Source organism: Lathyrus oleraceus, chromosome 1, assembly GCF_024323335.1.
Source record: "Lathyrus oleraceus cultivar Zhongwan6 chromosome 1, CAAS_Psat_ZW6_1.0, whole genome shotgun sequence".
NCBI lineage: Eukaryota > Viridiplantae > Streptophyta > Magnoliopsida > Fabales > Fabaceae > Lathyrus > Lathyrus oleraceus.
The window spans coordinates 67,659,017-67,683,553 of NC_066579.1; positions in this window are offsets into that span (position 1 = coordinate 67,659,017).

Here is a 24,537-nt window from a genome sequence, read left to right on the forward strand (position 1 = left end):
AGCACTGGTTTGTTGTGCGCATTAGAAAGAATTGACAATGTTCTTTTGAAGAGGTTTTGGTCACGCGGGGGTGACGAGTTGAATTGATATGTTTGATGTTTGGTTTCGATCGCTCGGGGGCGAGAAGTTAGGTTTGATTTGTTTTGAGATGTTTTTGGAGAACGACGAAAGATTGAGCAATGTGGTGTTCACCAATCGTCCAATTCTTTCGAGGAGTAATAAGGCGTTCGCCTTCTATTCCTTTTTCATTCAGATTATTTTGAAAGTTTATTTGTGGATGTTGAATACGCATGGTAGTGAGGCGTACGCCCCCTACTTGCTTATTCAAGGAATAATGAGGCGTACGCCACCTATTCCCTTATCCAAGTTTAATTAGCATATTTTAGTCGGAAGTCGATAATTTGTGCAATATGGCGTTCGCCAATTATTCAAATAATCGAGAGATGGCGAGGCGTACGCCTCTCATCTTTTATCATCCGAAGTTTAAGTTGTAAAAGATATGTTTGTATGTTGGATTGGTAGGTTTGGATTTGGTATGATTTGAGTTTATTCGATTGTGTTTTAACTTGATGACGAAGATTCGAGCAATATGGCGTACGCCAATTATTCGAATAATCGAGGGATAATGAAGCGGATGCTCACTTTCCCCTTTTCATCCAAAATATGGAATTAAAAGGATTTGGAATTTGTAGAAATGTTTTGAAATATTATGATTTGAAGTTTAATCGGGTGACAAGAACTTGCGCAATATGGCGTACGCCAATTATTCAAGTGCTTGAGAAATAGTGAAGCGTACGCTTACTATCTCCTTTTCATCCCAAGTTTATGTTTAAAAGAGACTTCTTTTGAAATTGAAGTGGTTTGGAAAAATGGTTTGAATTGTGAAAATGAATGAAATGAATTTTATTTAGTGTAAATTTCATCTACTCGATTAATCAATAACCAAGTAGGTTTCATTGTAAGGAAGCCCAAGAGTAAGCTATGTGAGGTTGATGGCGATGCTAAGAGCAATCGACTTACAAGGGTATTTGAAAGTGGGCTCGATATTGAATCGAGAATTGTGGTTTGTGTTTTTTTTGAAATTGGCTTTGAATCAAATGAACTTGGTTTGGAATTGGATGATGAATTGAAATTGAATTTATTTATGAAAAGATGGTTTGGAATTGGAATGAAATGGTTTTCTAACTAACCAAATTAATTTCTCAAAATTTGATTGAATCAATTAACTAATTTAACTAAAACTAATTACCAAAATTATTTACTTAAAAAATAATCATGTTAATTAAAATTAATTAATGTTAATTAATTAATTAAACAACATTTAAATTGATTAATTAAAAAAGAAATATATGATAACATTGATTTACAAAACTCGAATCATGGTAGTCACAAAATGTGCTAAAAACCGGTTATGGCGAGATGACAATATTGTCGATGTCATACGCGAGGTCGTAACGCGGTGAAATTGGTCCAATTAATGTATCGGAATTTGGTGGTCTAACGACATGAGATTGTCGAATCCACTGTTTAAAAAAAATCTGATTTATGCATCAAATGTAAACATAATCAGTTCAATATTATTTAATATTTACAAATTTGTTAATAATAATCCAATGTAATCAGCAAAAATTTGTTCAATATTTACAAATTTGTAGCAATAGGAAGAGGAGACATAATAGAGATAATGTTAACTCCCCATGGATAGGGATTTCAAGAAGAACAAAGCAAACTAGCACGGAAATCTTGTTTTCTCGTGATTCAAGTTCTAATGCGAGAGAAGTAAAGAAAAGGAAAGGATTTAGATGAGAATTAATGTCACTTGAAACAAACAGCAATACAAACATCAATGAATTTAAAAAAAAAACTAATCCATCCAAACGTCATCCTTAACTTGAACTCAACATCAACTTCCTAAGGTAATAGATACATAACCCGAATAATCAAAAGCAACAACAAAAAGGTTAATCATGCTAGTTTCCAAAACCTGTGATTTCAATGAAATTGCAATTGAAATGAACCGTAGCAGCACACAAACACAACCCACACACGCCATCATGTAAATTAAAGTAGCTATAACGAAATGAAAATCATAATAGCAACAACAGATCCACAGCAGAATTTTTCCAGATACACCCATCAATTCTCAATAACCAAACTATGGCAAATGACAGTGAATTTCGTAACAGCCAAACAACTATATGATTAAAGCAAAACCGAAATGACGTAATGGACATGTTTGAAGAGAACTCGAGATCGTTACCGAAATACGACTTTTCCGATACTACCAGCTACTGATGCGTTTGTCGTTGCTGCTGGCTTTTGAACATCGGAACAATCGAGGATTTCCCAAGTCCATCCATTACTTTGGTATCGAATCGCATACTTCCGCTTCGCTTCTTCTCTTCTTAGACTCTTTGATACTGAAATCGGCGGAGTGATTTCGTTCTGCAAAATAGAAGCCAACCTGTAAACCAGATTAAATATCTAAACACAGCCAACAGTGACAACTCGCAAAAGATCGGTTGCGAATCAATTGGTTGAAAAAGAGAAATGCTTGGATAAGTTGATGGAGGTCGTTGGTGAAAGGGTTTTGGCGAGGGTTTCGCGGCGGAGTGAAGGTTGTTGAGGGAGGTGAGCGGCGGTAGTGGGTTAACGGATTTGGGTGGAATCGCGGTGGTAGTGAAGATGATTGTGCGATGGCTGATTGAAGGTTTTCGTGAGGGATTTTTGTGGTGGTTCGATGTTGGTGATGGTGGTAGACGGCGGAAAGGTGGGGTTTCGCCGGTTCGATGGTGGAGACGATTCAAGGTGATGAAGATGAGGTTCAGATGTTATTTTCGCGGCGGTTTCGTTATGGTGGTGAAGGTGAACGATGAAGGGGTTCCGGCGGTTGAAGGAGGAAAGGGTTTTATGGTTGATGAAGTGGCGGCGGATGGGTTTGTTGGTGAGTTTAGTGAGAGCGGAGAGAGGATTTGCGTGAGTTGAGAGTTTTTTGGTGTGAGGGAGTGTGAAAAGGGATTATGAGAATGAGGAAAAAAACGTGAGAGAGATTCAGAGAGGTTATTGTTTTGTTCGTTTGTGAGGTAGTTAGGGAGTGAGGAGAGAGTGGAGTGTGGTGAGTTTTTTATGAGTGGACAGAGAGTGACGCGTGTGAGAGGATAAGAAGAAAGATTTTTTTTCAATTTTGTTTTCTTTTTTCAGAGAGATAATGGGAAGAGAGATTTTTGAGGGAGTGTGAGATATTTGTGAGATAACAGCTGGCAGACCGTTGGGAGAGTTTTTTTTATTTATTCTTTTTTTGTTTTTTATGTAAGGAGGGAATCCAATGCAAATATATACATATTTATTTTAATACATTTATTATTTCTTTTTGAAGATAACAAATCATAAAAAACTAATTAATATTTACTTTAAATATATTCTAATTACTATTTAACTTAAACAAATTTTAATTGTTTTAATTAAATAACTAACAAAAATGACCAATTAGAAATAGAAAAATGAGTATGAATTTGTTCGGAAAATTAAATCAAACACACCAAAATTATCAGCACAAAACGCATTATTTGAAAAACACCCTTTCTTCAAATTTTAACGATTCAACCGATTTTTCGGTATTATCAAATAAATTCATTTTGACTGACATCTTAGGTATTATTCACGATGCAATGTATGTAATGGTATGTATATGATGCAAAAATAAAATGAAATCAATTCTGTAAAAATCTAAATATGCCCGGACAAAATTGGGGTATGACACTATGTTTAAGACTTGATAACTCCTTATCCATGATCCATGAGATGTGATCATCAATCTATATACATAATAGTCTTAATGCTTTAATGTTATCCTACTTCACAATAAAGCTCGACTACAGATACTTTAAGAATAGTGTCCTTATGTTTAATGGGATCTCATGATTAAGTCACACTTGATACATTAAACGGACTAGTTATTCTAGGGACTTTATTAAACAAACATAATAAGAAAAAATCCTTTTATTATTAATAAATAATTCAATACAAGTACCAAATGTATTGGCCTCTAGGGCTTACACCAATAATCTCCCACTAGCACTAGAGCCAATCAGGCATACCCCTAATGCCCATAGATCTAGTATGGCCATCATGCTTCTGCTGCACAAGAGGCTTTGTCAGTGGGTCTGCAATATTGTCAAGTGTAGGTAATCTGCATATTTTCACATCTCCTGTATCTATTATCTCTCGAATGAGGTGATAACGCCTAAATATGTTTTTGAATCGTTGGTGAGATCTAGGCTCCTTAATTTGTGCGATAGGACCATTGTTATCACAATAGAGATAAATGGGATCCACAATGCTAGGAACTATGTCAAGTTCACTAATGAACTTTTTGATCTAAACAACTTCCTTTGCTACACTTTTGGCAGCAATAGACTCGGCCTCGGTTGTAGAATCAACAATTGTATCTTGCTTTGAACTTTTCCAACTCACAACGCCACCGTTTAGGCAGAACACATAACCAGATTGCGATCTAAAGTCATCCTTATCTGTCTGAAAGCTAGCATCGGTGTATCCAATTACAACCAACTCTTCCTGACCTCCATATATCAAGAATGAGTCCTTAGTCCTTCTCAAATACTTAAGGATATTCTTAACAGCTACTCAATGGGCATCACCAGGATCAGATTGGTACCTACTCGTTGCACTTAAAGCATACGAGACATCTGGTCGAGTACATAACATGGCATACATGATAGATCCTATTGCAGATGCATATGGAATCTTATTCATGTGATCCCTTTCTTCCTTAGTTGAAGAGGATTGTGTTTTTGATAGACACATTCCATGTTGCATAGGTATGAATCCTTTCTTGGAATCATGCATATTAAAGCGTCTCAGCACTTTGTCTATGTACGTACTCTGACTTAGGCCAAGCAGTTTTTGTGATCTATCTCTATAGATTCTGATTCCTAATATATAGGCTGCTTCACCTAGGTCCTTCATAGAAAAGCATTTCCCCAACCAAGACTTTATTTGTTGCAGGGTAGGGACATCGTTTCCAATGAGTAATATGTCATCTACATATAATACCAAAAAGACGATCATGTTCCCACTAACCTTCTTGTAGACACAAGGCTCATCTTCATTCTTGATGAATCCATATTGTTTTACTGTTTCATCAAAACGAAGATTCCAACTTCTTGAAGCTTGCTTCAATCCATAGATTGATCTTTGTAACTTACATATCTTTTGGGCTTCTTCTGGTATGTCAAATCCTTCAGGCTGTGTCATGTACACATCCTCAAGAAGATTCCCATTAAGGAAAGTAGTTTTGACATCCATCTGCCATATTTCATAATCATGATATGCAGCGATAACAAGTAAAATTCGAACAAATTTAAGCATTGCAACTGGTGAAAAAGTGTCATCATAGTCAACCCCATGATTTTGTTTATATCCTTTTGCAACCAGTCTTGCCTTATAGTTGTGTACCTTACCATCTATAGTTGGGTATCACCAGCTTTGCTGACATTGTGGTGGCTGGGGAGAGAATTGAAAGTTGGCTGAGAATGGGGAAGATCCAGGGTGGTAATGCTTCATCATCAGGATCGAAGAAGCCCTTCGGAAATGGCCAAAGGAAGAATGAGGGAGAATCAAGTGCTGTGTATGCCCAGAGAGGACACGGTAGGGATCGTTACTACCAGCACACTGCTGCGGTAACCACTCCTGCTGGTAATCAGTCAGTACGACAGCAACGTCAGCCACCTCAACAGAGAGCTGGGTATCAAGTGAGAGGAAAAGGGATTGATCGCCATTTTGACAGGCCACTCGTGACGTATGCTGTTCTGTTCAAGAAGCTGATGGATCTTGGGTTGGTTCAGCCGAGGACGATGGTTCCGATGAGATCAGATCAGAGGCCTCCTAACTATGATGAGAATGCCCAGTGTGAATTCCATTCTGGAACACCTGGGCATAACATCGAGGGCTGTAGAGCATTCAAGAATGTTGTCCAGGATCTGGTAGACTCCAAGGCCATCAATTTTGCACCATCTCCGAATGTTAATGCTAATCCCATGTCGGCGCATGGTCAAGCGATGGTGAGTGCAATTGCTGAAGATTCGGATCACGCCTGTGCGGTAGGTGAAGAGACTGACAGTAACTGCGAGTTTGATGGTTGGATAAAGCCGTGCGCACCAGGGATGGGAATCCAGAACTGGAAGGCCTAAAAAAGATCATCACTGTCATTCTACTGGAAGAGTAATATTTCTGTTTTCAGATTTTATCTGCATGAAAGCCTTGCGTGTTGCCCGACACGTAATGGTTCATTGTAAGGGCCACCTCATGTTTCAATTTGCAACATTTGCATCATTAATAAATGGATGTTTTTTCAGTCAAAAGCGGTGTTCCCTGTTTTTCATTTATTTTTGCAGTTTAAAAACAAATAAAAATGGCAATGTTTATTTTCATTTTTCCCCTTTTGATTTGTCTCGTTCCGACTTCGAAAAATAATTCTCCGGATCTCATTGATAACAATTCGGTTACACCTTGTATGACTTTGACAATCCGATCTATCAAGCCGAAGAAGAAGGCGAAGAAGATTGTGAACTGCCAGGAAGATTAGCCAGGTTGCTGAAACAAGAGGAGAAGGTGATTCAGCCGCTCGAGGGGCGATGCGAGATTGTTATTCCAAGCACCGCCGAGGTCAGGAGGGAAATGGAAATTGGGGCCGCTTCAGAGGCGAGTCGAGAGCAGAGTGGTAGCCTTGTTAAAAGAGCATGTGGATACCTTCGCCTGGTCGTGTCAGGATATGCCAGGTCAAGTACCAATGTTGTTGTGCACAAGCTACCATGGAGAGAAGACTGTCCTCTAGAGAGGCAGAATGCCAGTGCCGCGTATCAGAGTGACTTTGTTTCATGATATGATTCATCGTGGAATCGAATGCTATGTTGATGACATGATAGCAAAGTCCCAAACAGAAGAGGGGCATCTGGTGGATCTGGCCAAGCTAAGTGGACCAGTTGAGACAATTCAAACTGAGGTTGAATTCAGATAAGTGCACTATCAGAGTGCGGTCCGGTAAGATGTTAGGATTCATTGTAAGAGAGGAATCGAGGTTGATCCTGCTTAAAAAAAAAAAAGAAAAAGAAAAAAAAAGAGAAATGCCTGAACCGAGAACAGAAAGAGAGGTTCGTGGTCTCCTAGGTAGATTGAACTACATGTCATGGTTCACATCACACCTAACAGCCGTGTGTGAACCCATTCAAGCTGTTGAAAAAAAATCAAACGGTCAGGTGGAATAATGATTGCCAAGGGGCATTGAATGGTAAAAGAATAAGTTGCAGGAACCTCTGATTCTGATGCTCCCTGTAGAGGGACGACCATCAATTCTGTACTTGACAGCCTTCGAGGGATCTACGAGGTGTATTGGGTTGGCATGACGAGTCTTATCGAAAAGAGCATGCAATTTACCTTAGCGAAAAGTTTGTCGACTGTGAAACAATACATTCACTGTTCGAGAAAACTTGATGTACTTTGGCATAGGCTGCTTGCCGACTGAGACAGTATATGCTGGTTCATACCACTTTGTGGATTTCCGAGACGGATCCGATCAAGTATGTGAATGAGAAGCCAGTGTTGACCGGACAGGTTGTGAAAGAGCAAAAGAATGTTGATTGATCAGTATAATCTCAGAAAGCAATAAAGGGGTATTGTCTGATTACATCGCTCCGCAACCCATGGTGGATTATCAACCAAGGAAGTTTGAGTTCCCTGATGAGGACATCTCGAGGTGCTCAAATCGAAAGATTGAGAGTGACCGATCCCGGAGGAGGGGCCGGACCCTGAATCCGAACGGATTCTGATGTCTGATGGGGTTAATGTGAATGAGTTAGTGCTGTTTTGGGGGTTATGCCAAAAGGATCCCGCATTCCTTTTGTTGCCCGGATAACATTTGGATACACCAACGATGGTGGCTGAGTACGAAGTTGGTATCCTGGGTACCGTACCTCGATGCGTGCATCTACTGGGGCAACGCCTTTCTCACTCAGAGAGCCTGATTGGAGAAAAGAGGTTGGCGGCCATCTGTCATGGGCAGTTATACCAACAAAGGATGAAGCGTGCTTTTGACAGAAAGGTACGACCTCGTGTATATCACGTGGGTGATATGGTGCTGAAAAGGATCCTTCCTCCTCAAAACGATTGAAGGGGCAAATGGACACCCAATTATGAAGGTCCATTCGTGGTCAAGAAGGTTTTCTCTGACAGAGCCTTGTTGCTGATGACCATGGATGGCGAGGATTTTCCATCCCCTGCAGATGCTGACGCAGTTAAAAAATACTTCGTGTAAAGAGACCCGCTGGACGAAAAAATAAAACAGTCCAGGCAAAAATGGGCATCCCGGCGAACCAAAAAACAGAATGAAAAGGTTCGGGCAAAAATTAGGGATAAAATGAAAAAATATACACCCGGCAAGTCGAAAACCTGAAAAGGCGACTTGGACAAAAAGGGGTATCCCGGTGGACTGAAAACCCGAAAGGGCGGTCCAGGCAAAAGAGGGATTGAAACGAACAACTGCGTCTGGCATGATCGTTTGCGCTTCAGTTAAGGCACATGGATAATACCCGGTAGGGATCGGTCAGAAGCGTCTTATTCAGAAGGCAGAAAGCACGGAGAGTCTGAGGACATATGGGGTGTAACCGAGTTGGAACTCGATGAGATCACGGGTTTCACATTGCCATTAGGATAGATTTTTCCTTTTGTGCGCAATTACCTCTTTTCAGGAATTGCTTCCTTTGTATTGCTCAATTTGAGCCACATTTTTCAATCAATAAAATGCATATTCGGTCAAATAATTTTGTTTTTGTTTCATTACCGCTTTGAATTGCAAAAACGTCTCATTATTTTTTATAAGAGAATCTTGCATTTTAAGACATACAGGTCCCTTCCAATGCATGTTTATAAGATTGAAAGCTTGAAATCTTATTCGGAAGGTTGAGTGACCCAAGTGTTGAAATCTTGACACGCTTGGGGCACGGTTTTATCTAACGATCTGTTTTGCAGGTACTGTTAGATTTTTTTCACTCACTTGCAGGTTGTGATGTGGAGGCTTTTTGACAAAACAATCCCCGTGGAGTCCGATTAGGGACGAATGGATGGAAGAACAATGAAAAGGCGACGAAGGACGTACGACGATCCTTGGAATTAATCAAGAAGACTCTTCAAAGTCGGAAAATTGAAAAGTCTGTATAAGTCCCAGGAGTTCGCTTTCCGTCGAGAACGGAGCGGTTTGGAATATAAGATGATGGAGCAGAAAAGTCCAGACGAGTCTGGGAGGTCTCAAAAGTGGAAAGCTGACACTGGAGTTGGATATTGAGTGCCCTGGTTCGACGAGTCGGTGGGTGTGTTCAGTACCAGGTTTTCCTCAACTCCCTAAGCAGAGTCAGAATGACTAATTCCCCAGCAGATTCAAGGTCCGTAATTTCCCTAGCAGGGTCAGGATGGTTATCCCCAGCAGGTTTTAGATCAATGCTTCCCCAGCAGCTAGGTGTAGCACCTCAAATTTGCACCTATCATTGTACATACATTCTCATATTAGGTCATAGCATTAACATGGTCCACTGCATAACATTGCATTGTCCCTTTTGCCCAAGTGCAAGCCGTTCAGAAGAATTAGGTCAAACTGATCAGGAGATCAGTCAATCAATCAAGCAAGTACAATCTCCATTGAGCCAAGGCCCTAGGGTTGGTCCAACATGTTCACATGACCTAGGGGTCCTTTTGAAGTGTTTTGGTCAAGGATTGGATGTTCAGAAGTCATCAGTCAATGCACAGTTTACCAGAAACCCTAAAAAGTCAACCTTGGTCAACTGGGCTTGATTTTATGGATTTCAAGGTGGGATTTGGTTTGAGAGGGCTTATTCATGTCCATATAGGCCTCATATAACATGTCAAACATCATCATGGAAGAATTTGAAGCCAGACAAGAAATTTCCCAAAATAGAAAGTTGACCTGTAATTGGAATTTGCCAAAAATGGAAACTTCTTGATCCTAAACTTACATCATGATACAAGCTTCAAATGAATTTTTGCCCAACATGAAAGTTGAAGATCTTGTTCTCCCATTTCCAAAAAGTCCAAGAACACTCAATTCCCATGTATGGTTGGCAAGTTATGATCAATTCATTTTCAAAAATTCTTGAACTTTAAAAGGCCATATCTCTCAAACCATTTGGCCAAATTGGGTGGGGTTCTTTTGCAATAAGTCACATTTGATCCCCTCTTTCCAAATATGTAACCATCATTCACCAAAACATCATAGATAAAAATGGCATTTTTGAACTTACATGAATTAATTTCAAGTGAGGGTGAAATTTGACTTTTTGAAATAACCATTTTTCAATCATTTTGTCTATTTGGAATAGTTCAGAAATTGCATTTGTGACATGTTACCAAGCCCAATTCGAGCTGCAGCCATCATACACCTCACCATTGGAGCAAAGTGGTCAATTAGCAAATTTCATTTTAAAACCAAATTGTGATTAGCACTCATGCTTAGCAACATAAACAGAAGTATATATTGTTATTTTTCTGCTCTTGGAAGCCCTAGCAGCCTCTCATTCTCACAGAATTCTCACTCTCTCAAAATACTCATTCTTGCATTTTTGAAACTTTACTCTGAAAATTGCAAAACACTCGAGCTATCCTTGCTTGCTACATCATCTCTCATCATCTTTGAACTGATTCCAAGCATCAAACACTGACTGTAAAGACCATTTCGTGACTGTTTTCTCCAAGCTCCATTAATGGCAAAATTTGATTGGAGCCAAACCAAGCTTTCTTGAGCCAAGCAAACTTCATCATTCATCATTGGGAGCTTGTTGGAGCAACTGTTTCATCACCAAAGATCCAAACAACAACTGTTTCACTAAGTTCTTCAAAATCAAGTAAGAACTCGAATCTCCAATTTCTTGAAACTATGCCATGCTTTAGTTAGGTTTTGTTGTGTTGGTCATGTTGGAACTTGAATCACTAAAAATGGTTAACTATTCTGAGAGAAATCTAAGTTTCAAGTTTGATGTTAAATGTTATTTTTGCTCGATTCATGTTATTTAGTGTGTTTCTATGCAAATGAATGGTGGATTATGCATGTACAATGCTTGCTGGTCATAATGGTATGTTCAATTTGTGTTTCTGGGCATGAAAATTTTTGAGTCGAATTTGAGATGATGAAGTTGTTACTGTGTGTGCAAAACCCTAATTGTTCATGCCATTCCCAGAATTTCACGTATGCATGCTACTGTATATTCATATTGGCCAATCAAATTATTTCCTGCTCATGTCCAAAACGCGGAGTTTTGATTAGTGGCTCAAACAATTACAAAACTGCCACCGTCCGTGCCATTGGTCTCATTGAATAATGTCTTGTTTTGATATTTATTTCATTTGAATGCTCCAACTTACAAAAATCATAGCATCTTCATTTTAAATCCAAATTTCATGGGAATTTTTGCATTGTGTTCATCTGGATCTCTATTATTTAATCATGAATTTTCCTGATTTTTTGGATAAGTGGATTTTAATTGGTATTAGGGTTTTGTTCATGTGCTCATATTTTGTACCTTTTGCCAAAACATTTGTGAAATGATGATGCATTATCCAATGGCCCTGAAATTTTTTGTGCATAAACTAGACACATTCATGGTGATTTTGGTGTAGAGTTTATGAATTTATCTTATCTGGTTTGTGAGTTATGAATTTTTAAATTAGGGTGTGACAATTTGTGTCACACCATTGATGTGCAACTTCATGATTTTCACTACCATGCTTCTTGACCTCCAATTGCTCTGAATTTTTGCATGAACCTACTCTTGTATGTCTAGTTTACATGTGAATTTTCTTGGAATTATTTTTGGCATTTCCTAAATTGTTTGGGATTTTCTCCCCTGTTTGGTCTTATGTTGACTTTTTATGACACATGTTCCCATTTTGTTTGTGAAATTCTCATACTTTATTGGATGGACATGAAATTTTATATGTGATTAGTAGACATCTTAAGCTTTGCCATGGTTTTAGTCCCATTCATTTATCATTTGCCATCACTGATTTATGATTTATTCAAGTTGATGCATGTTTGGTTGACTTCTTTGAGCATGTTTGGAATTTCCTTGCCTTTCTGATTTTCATTGACCACCTTCTACTTGTCCAAATGAGTTGAAATTTGATATGCTTACCATGCTATGGATTATGTTTGACCATGATTTATTTGATGATTTTTGGAATTGTTTATGATTGGTTTTGAGTTGAGTCTTGCTGTTGACTTCTATGAGCTTCCATATGCTTTGCTTTGACTTCTTTTGCTTATAAAATGATGATGATGATTGATATGAATGTGAACTCAATTGAGTTTGTTTCTTGATTGCTTAAATATGATTTTGATTGGAGTTCATTTGCTGTTTTGACTTTCTTATCCTCTTTTGACCCTAGGTTTGTCCTAGTGGTCCTGTTACTCATGTTTGAGCTCATTTTTTCAGGTTAAGCCACAATTACCCAATGAGGCCAATACAAATTGATTGAGTGTGCTTGTTTATCATGACTAATCTATTTGTTTTGTAGGTTGCTTGGCTCACATGCCTTGAACCTTGTGCATTGCACATTTATCTGCTTGTGTTGACTGTTAACCCTTTGTTTCATTCTGATTTAACTTTGACTTGTATACTAACTGTGCTTGACTGATTTCAGGTACTTTAGTTGCTTATAGTTCTTTGTGAACTTTACTTTGCTTTGCTTAAATAGCAATTTGCATTGAGGTATAATTTCTTATCTTCATGTAGTCTGGAAGACCTGGCCCGTTACTTGGCCAGGCAACTGTCTGAAGTCCTCCTTAAGAGGCAATGTTTGTGACTGTTTACATTTGTCCCTGTACATATTCAAAGACCTCCTAAGTGAAGAGGCAATTGGCAGAACCCAAGGGATATGCAATCTATCCCCTGCTATTCTGTGTGTCATCTGCTTTGCTCACACCACTGTGTTGATGCATCGCAAATACAAACCCAAGATCTTGTACAATTGTACAGTTGAGTCAGTTTTAAATGTGTAGAAGGGTTCCCACTTTCTGAACCCACACATTCTTGTCTTAAGCTCTCCCAGGCCAGGGATAAGAGCTGTGAAGTCTTATCTTCACTCACCTTTCATCTGCTTCACCTTAGCCCCTCAATGGCAAGGTTAAGAGCTAACACTACCCAGTTCCAGTGGTTTGTTTGTTGAGGTTGATATGACCCCTCAACTAAAACCTAGCCTTGATGTTTGAGCCCCTTGTTGGTGTGTTTATTTCATGCTGTATGTGCTTGTGTGGTGTGATTGTATCCCCTAGGTTTGCTAGACTCCGCGTAGTCTCGTTTGCATGTCAATTAAGGTAGCACGGTTCCTTCGTATAGGACTTCCTTTCTTGCTTGGGCTTTCCTAAAACACAAACAAACATTATCCCCTCTTAAGGATACGTTAACTCCTTTTACTACAGGTGAGTAAGTCTCCAAAGGTCGAGCATCAGGTAGATTGCACAGTGACGTTGTCCACTTAAAAAATACAAACCAACGGGAATAGTTCAGCCGAACTACGGCAACTCTGATTCTCATGTCCAGATGAGATACGTAGGCACGAGATGCGATGTCTTGTCGAGTTTGACTAACAACTAACACTAATTCTTTTCTCTCGCCCTCGTTGCGATTGAGACCTCCCCTTTCTCTTGCCCTAGTTGCAATCGAGACCCTTGCTTCCTGTGCAGGTTAGGTTAGGTGTGGCTTGCTTCCTGTGCAAGTCATGTTTAGGATAGGCTGGCTCCCTGTGTCAGTTAGCTAGAAACCTTAACTTAGGGATGATTTTTGCATGACAACATCTAGGCTCGAGTCGTAGTCTCCCTAGTGTTGTGTCTCCCTCTGTTATCTGGTTAGGCTAGTCTTTTTTTCCCTGCGTAGGGGAACTACGTCGCCCTGATCCTCATACCAGATGAGGTACGTAGGCAGGAGATGAGCTGATCTCTCCGGGCGCTTTTTTTTCTTTTTGTGTGTGTTGTTTGACAGTTGCTAGGCTCGAGTGCCTGACTCCTTAGCAATTTGTTGTCTGTTTGTTTGAGTGTGTGCTTGACAGTTATAGGCTCGAGTCCCCGACTCCCTATTAACTTGTTGTGTTGTTGTGTGCTTGGAAGCTGATGTAAGACCATCGAGTGGCATTCGGGTTCCAGTGTGGGTGTGTTTTGGTTCGGATGCTGATGTAAGTCCAGTGATTGGCATTCAGGCTCCACGTTTGCCTTTGCCTGTGTTTGTTTGTGTGCGTGTCAGCCGAGCTACGAATGCTCTGATTCTTCTTCGTCCAAGGAGATACGTATACATAGGATGCGATATCCTAGCGAGCATGTATCGTTTCCCCAGTCCGAACTACTTCGACTCTGATGTCTATGCCTGATAGACTAAGTAGGCCCAGGATGCAGTATCTTGCCGAGTCAGTTTCAGTCTTGTTTGTTTTCTTGTGTCTCTTTCAGCCAGTGTGTGTGTGTGTTTGAGCAGTGTTTAGCAACCATTTTCCTTCCTTTAGTGCGTGGATCCCGTCGAGTACGACGGATGCGTAGGGGTGCTAATACCCTCCCTTCGCATAACCGACTCCCGATCCCATCCTCTTTGGTCGCGAGACCACGTCTTTTCCAGGTTTACTTCGAGCGTTTCCTTTCCCTCTTTTGGGATAAATAACGCACGGTGGCGGCTCTGTTGTTCTTGTTTTCCCGCCGGTTTTTCGCGTAATGCGACAGCTGGCGACTCTGCTGGGGATAGTAGAAGTTGACCTCTGCTGGTCCATCTTCCCTGAGCGAGTCTCTCCTAGCACTCTCTAGGTTAGGGCTTTGGTTGCTTTTTGCTGTTATTTATTGCATTCATTGTATATATGTGCATTTATTGTTTGCATCAATGTTTGCATTCATTCATTATCATCTGCCGTGCTGTCTGTGTTTCTCTGTTTGGGGGTGGGAGTCACTTGAGGTAAAAGGTCCAATACCCAGACCATGAGTGAAATCTAGGATGCTTAGGAATAGAGTGATTCGTGGGAAGCGGGTGGTATTGCGCCACTCAGCGGAACATTGATATCACGAACAGTTCAGACCCTGGTGGGATATTGTCGTTGCATACTTCAGGTGTGTATATGATGATATTCTGCGAAAGGTTATTTATGTTGTGTTTCTCTCGACCTTACCCTGGCCTAGACTACACCGGTGAGTGGGGAAGGGTTGATCATTATTACAGGTACCGTTGGTGACTTGTGGTTCTGTTGGTGACTTTGGGTTCAGACAACAGTGTATTCAGTTGACCTTGGGTTTTCAAGTTGGATTTGGGTTCTGAATTTAGACCGAAACTTCGACCTTGTGATCAGAATTGCACAACCAGCCAGTCCGGTCTGCATCATTTGCATCATAGCATATTTATTTTCAAAAGAAACGCAATATAAATAAAAAAAATTGAAAAAAAGAAGAAAAAAAGAAGGAAAACTAATCTCTGCATGCATATCATTTCTCAGGTACATTCCCGAGCTTGTCCACTGATAGAGATGGCAACAGTCCCAGAGCCAAAACGGAAGACCTGTTCCTACAGTTTTTATCGTGAGCCGTTGACTTCATTGATAGAGTTGGGTAGCCTTGTGACTGATGATCGTCTGAAGGGTTTTGTTCGGCAGTATGGAGACATCCTAACAGTGTTGAAGACAGTAGTTGATCCAGTGCCGCTGCAGACACTTCTTCAGTTCTATGACCCGGAGCTTAGATGTTTTACTTTCCAAGACTACCAGTTGGCGCCTACTCTCGAGGAGTATTCTATCCTATTGGGTGTCCCTATTCAGCATCAGGTTCCTTTTTTGGACGTCCCAAAAGAGGTTGACTTTAGAGTTATTGCCAGAGCTCTCCGGTTGAGTGTCAAGGAAGTTGGTGATAATTGGAAGCCCTGTGGGGAAGTTGTGGGTCTGCCGTTGAAGTTCCTTCTGAGGGTTGCTAGAGATGAAGCCGAGAAGGGGAATTGGGAAGTTTTTCATGCCCAGCTTGCTGCTATGATATATGGGATCGTCCTATTCCCGAGCATGCCCAATTTCATTGACCATGCTGCCATCAGTATTTTTATGGGAAGGAATCCAGTTCCTACTCTGTTAGCGGACACTTACTATGCTATTCACAGTAGGCATGGTAAGGGTGGAGCCATCAGGTGCTGTTTACCTCTCCTGTTCAGATGGTTTATGTCCCTTCTGCCAGCCAGTGGACCCTTTATGGATACCCAGAGCACTCTTAAGTGGACTCAGAGGGTCATGTCGCTTACCTCCTATGACATCGGATGGCAGTCTTACCGGATGGACGTACGGAATGTCATTGTGAGCTGTGGGGAGTTCCGGAACGTGCCACTCGTGGGGACCAGGGGTTGTATCAATTATAATCCAGTTCTTTCTCTTCGTCAGTTAGGGTTTGTATTGAAAGGAAAACCACTTGAGGCTGAGGTAGCCGAAAGTGTGTATTTTGAGAAGCAGAGTGACCCGACTAGATTGGAGCAAATAGGAAGAGCCTGGAGGTCTGTTGGGGTGAAGGATGGATCTGTCTTAGGGAAGAAGTTTACCATTGCAATGCCTGATTACACTGATTGGGTAAAGAAGAGAGTGGAAACTTTGTTGCTACCCTACGATAGGATGGAGCCGTTGCAGGAGCAACCACCCTGGATCCTTGCTGAGAGTGTGCCTGCTGAGCACTATAAGCAAGCTTTGGTGGAGAATCGCCGGTTGAGGGAGAAAGAGCAAGACACCCAGATGGAGTTGTACAAAGCCAAAGCTGATAGGTTGAACTTGGCCCATCAACTCAGGGAAATGCAAGGAGAAGATGCTAGCAGAGCAAGGAGCAAGAAGAGATCTTACGAGGAGATGGAGTCCATGTTGGATGCAGAACATAGGGAATGTTTGAGGCTGCAGAGAGCAGAAGCCAACTACCAGAAGAAAATCAGAGACCTAGAGAAGCAACTCAAAGACAAAGACGCCCAGTTGAAGAAAGAGCATGATTTGAGACAGACATCAGAAGATTATCTTACAGGAGAAGTCTTGGAGCTTAGAAGACAACTGAAGGAGAAGATCACCCCTCTACCAGAATGTTCAGAATGCACACTGTTGATAGACCAGTGCCATTACCTGAAGACCCTCATTCCGGAAGACCGTCTGTCTTAGATGTATTTGTTGAGAATCACCTCCAGGCTTGTTGGATGGGATTCATTTGTTTGTACTCCGTCTTTTGGATCTTTGTTGTTGAGAATCACCTCCAGGCTTGTTGGATGGGATTCATTTGTTTGTACTCTGTTTATCGAGTATTTGTTGACTTGGTTGTATTGATCTTATTTATAGATAAGGTTGTTGGTATTTCCCTGTTGTTCTCATTTTCCTTGTATCTGTTGTTCTCTTGTTGCTGCAGGTTGCCATCTTTTAAGGATGGATCAGGCTCTTTGAATGCCTGAGAGATGAGCATATCATGTGCATCATACACATCATTAACATCATACTCATATCATTTGCATAACAGGTGTTCTTGTGCCGACTTCTCACTTTGGTTCCTGTGTCCAGGCAGGATAGCTGATCAAAGACCGCATCGCTACTCAACGAGACTCAACCATCAGCGGAATATGGATCAAGTACAAGCTGAGTTAGCTGAGATGAGGGCTAACATGGCCCAATTTATTCACATGATGCAAGGGGTTGCACAAGGACAAGAAGAACTCCGAGCTCTGGTTCAGAGGCAAGAAGCTGTAATCCCACCGCCCAACCAACCTTTGCAAGAAGGAAACCCAGTTCATGACACTCCTGCTGCTGCTATTCCCGTCAACAACTATGCTGTAGGTGAAGAGTTGAGGGGTATCCGAGTCGACGGTCAATCAATTGCTCCAGATGCTGCTAATGCCAGAGTCATTCATGCTCCGGCCCGTAACAGAATTCCGATTGTTGACAGACAAGAGGATATGTTTACTCTACTCAGCGAAGACGAAGATATTCTGGGAAGAAATGATGCGAGAGATCGTAAAGTTGAGGCCCTTGCTGAGAAGATTCGGGCTATGGAATGTCAAAACTCCCTTGGTTTTGATGTTACCAATATGGGATTAGTGGAAGGCTTGAGAATCCCGCACAAGTTTAAAGCACCGTCATTCGATAAATACAACGGTACTTCCTGCCCTCGCACCCATGTGCAGGCATACTATCGAAAGATCTCGGCGTATACTGACGACGAGAAGATGTGGATGTATTTTTTCCAAGACAGCCTATCTGGGGCGTCTCTGGACTGGTACATGGAATTGAAAAGAGAATCGATCAGATGCTGGAGGGATTTGGGTGAAGCATTCCTCAGACAGTACAAGCATAATATGGATATGGCTCCGACCCGGACTCAGCTGCAGAGTCTGTGTCAGAAAAACAATGAGAGCTTTAAAGAGTACGCCTAGAGATGGCGCGAGCTTGCTGCGAGAGTTCAACCCCCTATGCTGGAAAGGGAGTTGACAGATATGTTTATCAGCACTCTTCAAGGTGTGTATATGGACCGAATGGGAAGCTGCCCATTCGGAAGTTTTTCTGATGTCGTCATCTGTGGCGAGAGAACCGAAAGTCTGATCAAGGCCAGTAGGATTCAAGATGTGGGTTCTTCTTCGTCATCGAAGAAACCTTTCTCTGGGGCACCTCGCCGTAAAGAAGGAGAGACCAATGCTGTCCACCGAGGGAATGGGTACCGAGGAAGTGTGGGTAGAGAACAGCATCGTCCGGTTGCTGCAGTGACCATTCCTGCACCTCAGCCTCGTCAACAACAACAAAGGGTTCAACAACCACAACAACCACAACAACAACCACAACAACAACAACAACAACGTCCCTATCAGCCGAGACAGAGTTTGCAGCCTAATAGAAGATTTGACCCGTTACCCATGACGTATGCTGAGCTTCTGCCTGAGTTGCTCAGATTGGGTTTCGTGGAGTTGCGTACCATGGCTCCACCAACGGTATTGCCGCTTGGGTATGATGCGAACGTCCGCTGTGACTTTCATTCTGGGGCACCAGGCCATCATACTGAGAGATGCCGGGCTTTGCAGCACAAGGTACAAGACTTGATCGATGCCAAGGCGATCAACTTTGCTCCGGTGCCCAATGTAATGAACAATCCTATGCCTCAGCATGGTGGGCATAGGGTAAACAATATTGAAGGGGGAGAAGCTGAAGATTTGGTTAATAATGTTGATGATGTTCAGACTTCTCTGCTGGTAGTCAAGGGCCATCTGTTGAAGGGGGGTGTCTACCCGGGTTGTGACGAAGGATGTTTGGGCTGTGCCGAAGCTGTTAATGGGTGTGACCAGCTGAGGGCTGGTATTCAGAAGTTGATTAATGAAGGCTGTCTCCAGTTCAGTCGGGCTGCCAAAAACAATGGGTCGGTGTCTACTGTCACCATCTACTTCAAGCCGTCTGAAGGACGAGGACAAGGGGTTGTCAGTACACCTGCCGCAAGCAGTGCTCCAGTTACCATTCCCGCTCCGGTAACTATCAGTGCTCCGACTACTATCGCTGCGTCTGGCAGAAGACCGGTTGAGAATAGTAGGGCTGTTCCTTGGAGGTATGACAATGCCTATCGCAGTAATTGGAGGGCTGATAACCAGACAAGGCCAGCAGTTCAAGCGCCTGTGACGATCAGCGCACCAGTAAGAACTCCTGTGGTTGCAAGTCCTGTGGTGGACAACGTCGGTGGACCAGGAGGTTTTACCCGGAGTGGACGACTGTTTGCTTCTCAGCCGCTGAGAGATGCCAATGCTGAGGCATCTGCTAGGGCGAAGGGTAAACAGGTTGTGGTTGACGAAGAACCGGCTCAGAAGGAGGCTGAGGGTTCTTTTGAAAAGGACGTCGAGGAGTTCATGAAAATTATCAAGAAGAGTGACTACAAGATAGTAGATCAGCTCAACCAAACTCCGTCTAAGATTTCAATACTCTTTTTGCTGTTGTGCTCCGAGGCACACCGTGATGCTTTGTTGAAGATGTTGAACATGGCATACGTACCGCAAGAGATTTCCGTCAACCAGCTGGAGGGTGTGCTAGCCAACGTGAGCACCAGGCATGGTGTAGGTTTCACTGACCTAGACTTGACGCCTGAGGGTCGTAATCATAACAAAGCCTTGCACATCACTATGGAGTGCAAGGGTGCTGTTCTGTCTCACGTGCTGGTAGACACCGGGTCGTCCTTGAATGTCCTACCAAAGCAGATTTTAAAGAAGATTGATGTTGAGGGAGTTGTGCTCACTCCCAGTGACCTTATCGTGCGCGCATTTGATGGATCCAAACGTTCTGTGTTTGGTGAAGTCACCTTGCCGGTAAAAATAGGTCCGGAGGTTTTCAACATCATATTCTATGTTATGGACATTCAACCTGCCTATAGCTGTTTGTTGGGGCGTCCGTGGATACACGCAGCTGGGGCAGTCTCGTCGACTCTCCACCAAAAGCTCAAGTATGTCTGGAACGGTCAGATTGTGACCGTGTGTGGCGAAGAAGAGATTCTGGTGAGTCACCTATCCTCGTTCAAGTATGTCGAGGTAGATGGCGAGATCCATGAAACACTGTGCCAGGCATTTGAGACCGTGGCTTTGGAGAAGGTAGCTTATGCTGAGCAGAGGAAGCCAAGTGCTTCGATTGCATCCTATAAACAAGCCAAGGAAGTTGTGGATTCCGGTAGAGCCGAGGGCTGGGGCAAGATGGTTGACTTGCCAGTTAAAGAAGACAAGTTTGGTATCGGTTATGAGCCTCTCCAAACAGAGCAGAATGTGGGTCCGAGCACCTTTACCAGCGCTGGGCTGATGAACCATGGAGATGTCTTTACTACTGATGGTGAAGATATTGACAGTGATTGTGATGTAGACGTCTGGGTCCGCCCGTGTGCACCAGGGGAGTCTATCAATAATTGGACGGCTGAAGAAGTGGTTCAAGTTACTCTTCAGACAGAATAATTTTCCTTTGTTTTTATCATTTTGCATGAAAAACCCTACGTTCTGCCCAAGACGTAGTGGTTCATTGTAGGGCCTCATCATGTTTTAATGATTATCATAAATAAAGGACGTTTTGCAATCAAATTTTGAGATCTTTGTCTTTCTATTTTGGTTTTCACTTTTTTTTTCAAAATAATAAAAATGGCAATGTTTTTGTTTTTTGTGACTTTATTGAAATCTTTTTCTAAAAACAAAACATTAAACATGCAGAAATGATCTTTTGGCATCCACTGTGAACAATCCTGTTATGGCTCAGTATGATTTTGATAATCCCATCTACCAAGCTGAAGAGGAGAGTGAGGAAGACTGTGAACTCCCCGCAGAATTGGTCAGATTGATGAAGCAAGAGGAGAGGGTCATCCAACCTCATCAGGAGGAGTTGGAGATTGTTAATCTGGGTACTGAGGACGCCAAAAGAGAGATCAAGATTGGGGCTGCTTTAGAGGACTCTGTCAAGAGGAGGCTAGTTGAGATGCTAAGAGAATATGTGGAAATATTCGCCTGGTCATATCAAGATATGCCTGGTTTGGATACAGACATCGTGGTGCATCGGTTGCCTCTTAGAGAAGAGTGTCCATCGGTCAAGCAGAAGCTTCGCAGAACAAGTCCTGATATGGCTGTCAAGATCAAGGAAGAGGTTCAGAAGCAATGGGATGCAGGTTTTCTGGCTGTCACCAGTTATCCACCGTGGGTGGCCAACATTGTTCCTGTGCCAAAGAAGGATGGCAAAGTCAGGATGTGTGTCGATTATCGGGATCTGAACAGGGCGAGTCCGAAAGATGATTTCCCATTACCTCACATTGATGTATTGGTGGATAATACGGCTCAATCCTCGGTATTCTCTTTCATGGACGGTTTCTCAGGCTATAATCAGATCAAGATGGCGCCAGAGGACATGGAAAAGACGACATTCATTACACCTTGGGGCACGTTCTGCTACAAAGTGATGCCATTTGGGCTGAGGAATGCCGGTGCTACCTATCAGAGGGCAATGACGACTCTCTTTCATGACATGATGCACAAAGAGATCGAAGTGTACGTGGATGATATGATTGCGAAGTCACAGACATAAGAGGAGCACCTGGTTAATCTGCAGAAGTTGTTTGACAGATTGGTCAAGTTCAAGCTGAGGCTGAATCCGAACAAGTGTACGTTTGGGGTGAGATCAGGGAAGCTGTTAGGCTTCATTGTCAGTGAGAAAGGGATTGAGGTTGACCCAGCAAAAGTCAAGGCTATTCAAGAGATGTCTGAACCGAAAACGGAAAAGCAAGTCCGTGGTTTTTTAGGGAGATTGAACTACATTGCAAGGTTCATATCTCATCTAACGGCCACGTGTGAACCAATTTTCAAATTGCTCAGAAAGAATCAGGCGATCAAGTGGAATGACGATTGTCAGAAGGCTTTTGACAAGATAAAAGAGTATTTACAGAACCCTCCAATCCTGATTCCTCCAGTTCCAGGGAGACCACTGATAATGTACCTATCAGTTACCGAGAACTCGATGGGGTGTGTATTGGGGCAGCATGACGAGTCTGGTCGAAAAGAGCATGCCATATACTACCTTAGCAAAAAGTTTACCGACTGTGAAACAAGATATTCACTGCTCGAGAAAACTTGCTGTGCTTTGGCCTGGGCTGCTCGCCGACTAAGGCAGTATATGTTGAACCATACTACTCTGTTGATTTCTAAGATGGATCCAGTAAAGTACATCTTTGAGAAGCCGGCTCTCACTGGACGTGTTGCTCGTTGGCAAATGATCTTAACAGAGTATGACATTCAGTACACGTCACAGAAGGCCATCAAAGGTAGTATTCTGTCAGACTACCTTGCCGAGCAACCGATCGACGACTATCAGCCTATGATGTTTGAATTCCCTGATGAAGACATCATGTTTTTGAAGATGAAAGATTGCGAAGAGCCGCTTGTCGAGGAAGGACCGGATCCTGATGACAAATGGACACTGATGTTTGATGGGGCTGTAAATATGAACGGTAATGGTGTTGGGGCAGTGCTGATCAATCCTAAAGGTGCTCATATACCTTTCTCTGCCAGATTGACTTTTGACGTCACCAACAATGAAGCTGAGTATGAGGCTTGTATCATGGGGATAGAAGAAGCCATTGATCTGAGGATCAAAACACTTGACATATTTGGAGATTCAGCTCTAGTGATCAATCAGGTCAATGGAGATTGGAATACGAACCAGCCACATTTGATTCCGTATAGAGATTACACCAGAAGAATACTGACGCTCTTCAAAACGGTGAAGTTGTATCATGTCCCCCGGGATGAGAATCAAATGGCTGATGCTCTGGCTACTTTATCCTCCATGATAAAGGTTCATTGGTGGAATCATGTACCACATGTTGCGGTGAACCGACTCGAGAGGCCTGCGTGTGTGTTTGCAGCCGAGTCTGTTGCGATTGATGAGAAACCGTGGTACTATGATATCAAGAACTTCCTCAAGACTCAAGAGTATCCTGAAGGTGCGTCAAAGAATGACAAGAAGACCCTGAGAAGGCTAGCTGGAAGCTTTTATTTGAATCAGGATGATGTGCTGTACAAGAGGAACTTTGACATGGTCTTGCTCAGATGCGTGGATAGACACGAAGCAGACATGTTGATGCAAGAAGTGCACGAGGGTTCGTTTGGTACCCATGCTGGTGGTCATGCAATGTCGAAGAAATTATTGAGAGCCGGTTATTACTGGATGACTATGGAATCTGATTGCTTCAAGTACGCTCGGAAGTGCCATAAATGCCAGATCTATGCTGATAAGGTGCATGTACCACCAAGCTCGTTGAATGTCATGAACTCGCCTTGGCCGTTCGCCATGTGGGGCATTGATATGATTGGGAAGATTGAGCCTACTGCTTCGAATGGACATCGCTTCATCTTGGTTGCGATTGACTACTTCACCAAATGGGTGGAAGCAGCTTCCTTTGCTAGTGTTACCAAACAAGTGGTTGCCCGGTTCATCAAGAAAGAAATCATCTGTCGTTATGGAGTCCCTGAGAGAATCATCACTGACAATGGTTCAAATCTCAACAACAAAATGATGAAAGAGCTTTGCAGAGATTTCAAGATTGAACATCACAATTCTTCTCCTTACAGACCGAAGATGAACGGTGCTGTAGAGGCAGCAAACAAGAATATCAAGAAAATTGTGCAGAAGATGGTCGTTACGTACAAGGATTGGCACGAGATGCTGCCTTTCGCTTTGCATGGGTACCGTACCTCAGTGCGTACGTCGACCGGGGCAACCCCTTACTCCCTTGTGTATGGTATGGAAGCAGTCCTACCAGTTGAAGTGGAGATCCCTTCTCTGAGGGTATTATTGGACGTCAAGCTGGACGAAGCCGAGTGGGTTCGTACAAGGTTTAATGAGTTAAGCCTTATCGAAGAAAGACGGTTAGCAGCTGTGTGCCATGGGCAGTTATATCAGAGAAGGATGAAGCGAGCCTTTGATCAGAAAGTGCGTCCTCGGACATTTCAAACT